This window comes from Vombatus ursinus, unplaced genomic scaffold (genome assembly GCF_900497805.2).
Source record: "Vombatus ursinus unplaced genomic scaffold, bare-nosed wombat genome assembly UNPS02011613.1, whole genome shotgun sequence".
In the NCBI taxonomy this organism is placed as follows: domain Eukaryota; kingdom Metazoa; phylum Chordata; class Mammalia; order Diprotodontia; family Vombatidae; genus Vombatus; species Vombatus ursinus.
Window position 1 is genome coordinate 5,846,854 of NW_020951391.1, and position 7,578 is coordinate 5,854,431.

The 7,578-nt window shown below is 38.3% G+C and overlaps 1 pseudogene; it reads left to right on the forward strand.

Moving 5' to 3' along the window:
* Positions 1–401: 401 nt before the first annotated feature.
* LOC114039071 lies at positions 402–1,125 on the forward strand (annotated as a pseudogene).
* Positions 1,126–7,578: the final 6,453 nt, after the last annotated feature.

Sequence of the window (7,578 nt, forward strand, 5' to 3'; positions counted from 1 at the left end):
ATTCTACAGCAAACAGGTTTCCCAGTGCTGCAGCAAATATAAGGGAAGCAACACTACAAAGGGCCCCAGGTGGATAAACACCCTGAAACATTCATCTGAAGGAAGCTGAAGAAAGCAACCTAGAATTGCCCGAAAGTTCCAGCCTTACTGCTTCCAGCCCTATACCAGGTAAACTGCCAGAATCCTACAGCCTCCAACTGCCAACCAGGAGGAGATCCTGAAGCCCAGGTAGTAGAACAGGCAAACACCAACACCTGGACCTCTGAGTGCCTCAGTGAGGGTGGGGGAACCGGTGGAAACCAGCTCAGAAAACCACCAGGTGCCTCGGCATTCTACAACAAAGGAGTTTCCCAGTGCCTCATCAAAACTAAGAGAAGCCACTTCCACTCCTGGTTCCCACAATGTGCCATGGCAGAGAGCAGCCTGGGCTGTGGGAAGCGGCTGAGGGGATGTCGGAGATGATGGGCTGGGGGGAGGAAGATGACCTGACCAAGGCAACGACAACGAGGGAAGGATCTACATGGGGAACCTCCCAGCCGACGTGAGGGAAAAAGACCTGGAGGACCTGTTCTACAAGTTCGGCTGCATCCGGGACATCAAGCTTAAGAACCGCCAGGGCCTGGCGCCCTTTGCCTTCGTGTGCTTCGAGGATCCCAGGGATGCAGAAGATGCTATTTATGGAAGGAATGGTTATGATTATGGCCAGTGCTGGCTTCATGTGGAGTTACCCAGGAATCCTGGGGGCGGAGGCCCCTGTGGAAGGACTGGACCACCATCAAGAAGATCTGAATTTTGAGTTCTTGTCTCAGGCCTTCCTCCCTCAGGCAGCTGGCAGGATTTGAAGGATCACATGCGAGAAGCTGGGGGTGTGTGTTATGCAGATGTGCAGAAAGATGGCATGGGAGTAGTTGAGTTCCTCCGCAAGGAAGATATGGAATACACCCTGCGTAGACTAGATGACTCCAAATTCTGTTCTCATGAGGGTGAAACTTCCTATATTAGAGTTTATCCAGAAAGAAGCACCAGCTATGGCTACTCCCAGTCCTGGTCAGAGTCAAGGGGCCGAGATTCTCCATACCAAGCAGGGGCTCCCCATACTACACCTCTCCCTTTGCACCATATTGAAACCGCTTATGGTTTAAAAAAAAAAAGAAGCAGCACTACAAAGGGCCCCAGGCAGATAAACACACTGTAACATCCATCTAAAAGTTGAAGAAAGCTAAAGGAAAGGAAAAGCAGGCAACCTAGAATTGCCCAAAAGTTCTAGCCTTGCTGATTCCAGCCCAACACCAGTTGAGCTGCCAGAACCATACAGCCTTCAATTGCCAACATTGGAGGCCCCAGCACATAAAGCCAGTGACCAGGCCCTAGGCTTCCAACACAAGAAGCCTGGGTCAGTGCCCACTGCTCTCCAGCAGGAGAGCTCAATCTCTTTAAAAGCCAAAGAATAAAGAAACACCATGAGAAAAAGAAATGTACCATAGATTCATATTATAAGAAGAGTGAAGACCAAGACAGAAATTCTGAAGAGGACAACATTGTCAACAAATCCACATCTGCAACCTCAAAAGGGAATATGAACTGGTCTGAAGCCCAAAAAATCTTCTTAGAAGAGCTCAAGAAGGATTTCAAAAGTCAAATGAGAGAGGTAGAAGAGTCCTTAAAAAATACAATTGGCCACTTGGAAAAAAGTACACTGAAGAAAACAAATCCCTTAAAAATACAATTGGCCAATTGGGGAGGGAAGTATAAAATCTAATAGAAGAAAACAAATTGTTAAAAATTAGACTCGGACAAATGGAAACTAATGATTTTATAAGAGAATAAGAATCAGTGAAACAGAAAGAAAAAAATGAAAAAATAGATGAAAACATAAAATACTTCATTGGTAAAACAACTGACCTGGAAAATCGATCCAGGAGAGACAATTTAAAAATTATTGGTCTACCTGAAAATCACGATTAAAAAAAAGAACCTAGGCAGTATCTTTCAGGAAGTCATAAAGGAAAATTGCCCTGAAGTCCTAGAACCAGACAGTAAAATAGCCATAGAAAGAATCCACTGATCACCTCCTGAAAGAGATCCCAAATTGAAAACACCAAGGTATATAATAGCCAAATACCAAAATTACCAGGTCAAAGAGAAAATATGGCAAGCAGCTGGAAAAAAAACAATTTAAATATCATGGAACCACAGTCAAGATTACACCGGACCTTGCAGCTTCTACATTAAAAGACTATAGGGTATGGAACATGATATTCCATAAGGCAAACGAGCTTTGATTACAACCAAGGATCAACTATCCATCAAAAATGAGCATGATTTTTCAGGGGAGGAGATGGATATTCAGTGAAATAGGGGACTTCCATACGTTCCTGATAAAAAGACCAGAGCTCAACAGAAAATTTTATCTTCAAATACAATATTCAAGAGAGATATAAAAACGTAAATGGGACAGAAAGATACAATATGTTGTTAATAAGGGCAAACTGTTTATATCCCTACAAGGGAAGATGACACTTGCAACTCTTGAGAACTGTATTGTTATTACACCATGTTAAAGGAGTATACATAAGAGGGGTGGATATAAGTTGACTTTGATGTAATGATAAAAAAAAATCTAATCAAGTGGGTTAAATGGATCCCAGTAAGTGTATTAGTCTGATCTAAGAAAATGTACTGAGAAAGGAGGAGGCAGACAAGGGTAAATTACATTACAGGAAAAGACACAAAACCTATTAGAGCAGAGGGGAAAGAAGGGAGGGGGATGAGCATTGTTTGAATCTTACTCTCATCAGATTTGGCTCAAGAAGGAAATAACCTAATCAGTTAGGTATAGAAATCTAACTTGCCCCTATAGGCAGTAGGAGGGAAAAGGTGATTAAAAAAGGGAGGGGGGAAAGAAAAGGGAGGGGGGGTAGAAGGGAGGGAAAAAGTGGTAAGGGTAAAGGGGAAGAAAAGGGAAAGGACTAATAGAAGGGAGGAGGGACCGAAGGAGGCCATGGTCAAAAGCAAAACACTAGTGAGGGGGGGGAAGGAGAAAGGAGAAAGAAAAGCATAAATGGGGGGGAGAAAGGATGGAGAAAAAAAAGACACAGATAGTAATCATAACTGTGAATGTGAATGGGATGAACTCTCTCATAAAATGGAAGCAGATAGCAGAATGTATTAAAAACCACAATCCTACAATATGTTGTTTACAGGAAACATATTTGAAAAAAAGTGACACACACAGGGTAAAGGTAAAAGGCTGGAGCAGAATATATTTGTGCTTTAGCTGAAGTAAAAAAAAGCAGGGGTAGCAATCCTGATCTCTGACAAAGCAAAAGCAAAAATAGATCTTATCAAAATAAAATGACTTGTTTGGGAATGAACAGGCAGGCAGCTCCACTTAGGCTGAGTGCTAATGGACCAAGATTATACCTTGTTAGACCTTTAATATTAATTTAACAAAAACACAATCATGAAGGTATATCTATTGTTCACAAATTCAATTCAACATTTTTAAGCATCTAAAATATGAAAGGCACTGTGATGCAAACAATGCATTACATAGTTACATGTAACTGACATGTTGAATTTGTTATTCTAGGATTTTCCATGGAACTGCTACCTTCTATCAGTGTACAGAATTGAGGTTAATTATAATACTGAGTTACAATAAACCCCTCCAAAAGTATTTAGAAGTCAAAAAGTAGAACCACAAAGTTACAAGTGATTTTAGGAAAAATCTAGTTAAATCACTTCATTTTACAAATGAGGAAATTGAGGCCAAGTTGGATTAAGTGACTTGCCAAAGTATATAGAGCTACTGTTATATGTATAAAAAACTGAAAATGAATCCTCTATCCTAAGACAGCTAGCAATGAAGGCTCAGAGAAGCCTGAATTGTTTTGAAACAAGTTACCAAAGTGAATCTCTAGCTCCTGTGTAACATATAAAATCTAGCAAAGTTTCATTGGTCTCTAGAGTGAATTCATGTTATTAAATGAACTCTATTCAAACATAATAACTTTTAAATGAATAAATCTAGGACTACTGATATATTTCTGAGGAATCACTTATAAGCATTTGATTGCAAAGAACTTACCTAATAAAAAACTTCAGTTTTCATTTAGGAAAGGAGAAAATAACCAGCATTTATTAATTGCCTACTATATACTAGGCATTATGTTTAGCATTTTGCAAATAATATCTCATTCAACCCTCATAACAATTCTGGGAGGTAGTTGCAAATATTTTATTTTCATTTTATGCTTGTGGAAACTGAGGCTGACAGAAGTTAAGTGAGTTGACAGAGTCACATGGATAGTAAATGACTAAGGTGGAATTTGAACTCAGGTTTTCTTGTCTGCAGGCTTAGCACTCTATTTACTGCATACCTAGCTTTTAGAGTACAAATTGCTCAAAGCATAATTTTCCTCATTTTAAGGCACTTATACTGATTTTGCTTTATAGATTTGTTTCTGTGTTAAAATGTCTTATCTACTAAACTATCTTGTGAGATTCTTGCTGAATATTGCTTTGTCTTTCTAACCCAAACCCTCTCCCAGACATTTAATATAGTAATCTATTAGATATATATTATATAACTAGATATACATGCATATATATATATTCATATTTGTATAAGCTCTAAGGACATTTCAGTCAATTTCAACTCTTAAAGATGAGTGTTATGACCCAGAATAAGGTTATATATCCCCTGCTCAGGGTTCTAGAGGTACTCCTGAAGTGTCAGAGTATCTTTTCCCTAATGCCTTTGACTTGAGCCCTCACCAGTGTGCTTCTCCCAAGATTATCAGTTGGTAATCCACTTAGCCTTAAGGAGAGTTTATAAAGGGATATTTATTTAAGTGATAGATAAACAGTCATCCAAAAGTCCAGGCTGTGACATACTCTCCCACCAATACATTGAATCCAGAGTAATATTGGCTACTAAATCATGGATGGAAGGACAGAAAATCCAACACTCTGTAGTGTCCAGAGGTTCCCAAAGTGGATGATACCACCCCGTGGGGCTGCTGGAATGATCCAGGGAGGCGGTAGTAGCCTCAGGTGCAGTTGGGGACTTTGAATGAAAATAAGGGGGCAGCTGACTCATAAGGAAAGAAGAGAAGAAAAATTTGAAAAAAACATTCATGCATGTTTCATCTGTTGTGTAACAGAGTTAAAGTCATAGTGATGACATTATCTTCCAAATATACACACAAAATGCAAGTTATAGCCAATCAGTGGTCAAGTCTGCCAACAGGTCTTAACAAGCAGATGTTGGCAGACAAGTGTGTTGCACATTGTCAGGAAGTCCAACATGTGTCAGTAGGAATATGTATGTGTAATGACTTGTTTACAATACGGTACTATATGCATGATGCAATATTGCATCATCAAAATTTCAATGCAGGAAAACCCCCCACAAATTTACAATAAATTATGAAATTTAAGATACATCATTTTAAAAATATACATTTTATATATTTTTTGAAATGATATAAATTTCAAAAAAAAATTAATTAAAGGATTAAAAAAAGTAGATTTCCAGGAGGGTGCTGAGTAATATTTTTTTCTTTTTTTTTCCTTTTTTTTTTTCAAATAAGAAGGAGATAGATCAAATAAGGTTGGGAACCTCTGCTCTAGACCTTTTCCAGCTTGCAAGGTCCACCTCAAGCAAAAGGCTGGGGAAGGGAGGGAGAAAGAGTAGATAGATACATACCAATCCCAAAGCCGTGTCCTTTCTTTTCCACCACTCCCCACCTCCTGGAGATTCCTTCTCAAGTATTAATTTGAATGTTCTCTCTCTTGGCTCTTTACTCAGTGGAACTCCCAAACTTTAGCTAAGTTGATGCTTTTATCCAAGAACCAGAGGATGTGATAATATCACTTAAACAAATGAAACAAACTGACTATTGGACACAATTTCACTTCATTCAATGGCTTTCAAAGACTATGATTGAGATGGATCATCTTATCATGTACTTTAATTGGTGTAAGATTACTTGATTTATTTACTCAAACATATAAATGATTACTCAATCATATATACTCAATTACGCAATATATGGTTACTCAATCATATATCAGAGACAAGACTTGAACCCTTGTTTCCAAATCTAAGGTCAATTCTCTATCCACTACTTTATGACTGTCTGCCAAATATGTCACTGTTAAGCACATACCCTCTTTATTGGTACTAAGCCAAGAGCACATTCAAATAAATAATGGAATTTATTGTGAGGAATATTCTATTCCAAGGCCTAGTATTACAATTTAAAGTATATAGGGAAAAGAATTATTGCAGTGTAAGTAGCTTTATTAAAATATATCGTATTCAATTTGAAAAGGAACAACTAAAATTTAAGGCTAAAACAAATACCCGGCAATGAATAATTCAATTTAATTTAACAAGCACCTATGAAGTACCTACGGTATGCAAAATTTTGTGCTTTGTGCTGGGCATACAAAGATTTAAAAAAAAAATCAATCTCTATCTTCCAAAAGGTTGAGTTCTATAGGGGAGAGTAACATTTATACAAGCAATTAAAGACAATATATGCAAATGGGACAAGGTCATGAATTAAATATGAAGAGCAATTATCAAAAGAAGGGAAAAAAAAGAAGAATAGGGATTCCAGGGAGTACAATGTAAGAGTAGAGGATAAAATTATATAGACATAGGAGGATGGGGTCCATACAGATATGTATGATGGAGATGGGAGTGGTGAGGAAGGAATTAGGTTTTGGACTGGGCAACCTTTGACTCACAATCACAGAGATTCTGAGTGAAACCACTAGACTAGTAAGATTCATCTTTCATAGAGGTAATGGTTATTATAATTTGATTATCAATCACTAAGCAATAGGTTGAGGCAGGCGTAGGGGGGAAAGGTACATACATACATTATACGTGCATACATACATGCATATACATTTGCAGTAAGGCAGATATTGAGTTACTGTTTCTTCCTGATAATTAAGGAAGAGGTTGGTAGAGTTCTGAAGCTTGATAGGGGGAGATGTGTGTATACTCATTCTCCAAATTTTCTCTAGGTTATCTACCCCAGAACTTACTTTAAAATTAAGTAGATTAAAAAAATAAAATTAAATTAAGTAGGTTGTTTCCTTCTGGATTGGGGTGGAAGGGAGGACTCAGGAACTTCTTTGATCCTAAACTGTTGGCTCTTGTGGGAGAATAAAGACATCAAGGTAGATGGCATGCAACTTGGTCTGCCAGATGTCCTGTTAAGGCCCTTTCTGTATTGAACAAGCTTTTTACATATGTCACTGGACCCCTAGGTATAGTGTGCAGGGTGTGAGGAACTCATAATGGCCATTTTCCTAAGATTTGCCCAGAGAGATAGAGACCCAAGGTTCTATGTTAGCATCCTACAAGGAAAGTGGAGATGATTTTTCCTCATTACTTCATATTGTGTCATATTATTCAAAAGAGGTGAAAGGAAGATAGAGTAGTCATAGTATCATAGTAACATGAATTTAGAGGTCCACGAAACATCAAGACCAGTATCCCAACTCCCTCATTTTAGAAATGAGAAACTGAGCCTCAAAGAGGTAAAATATCAG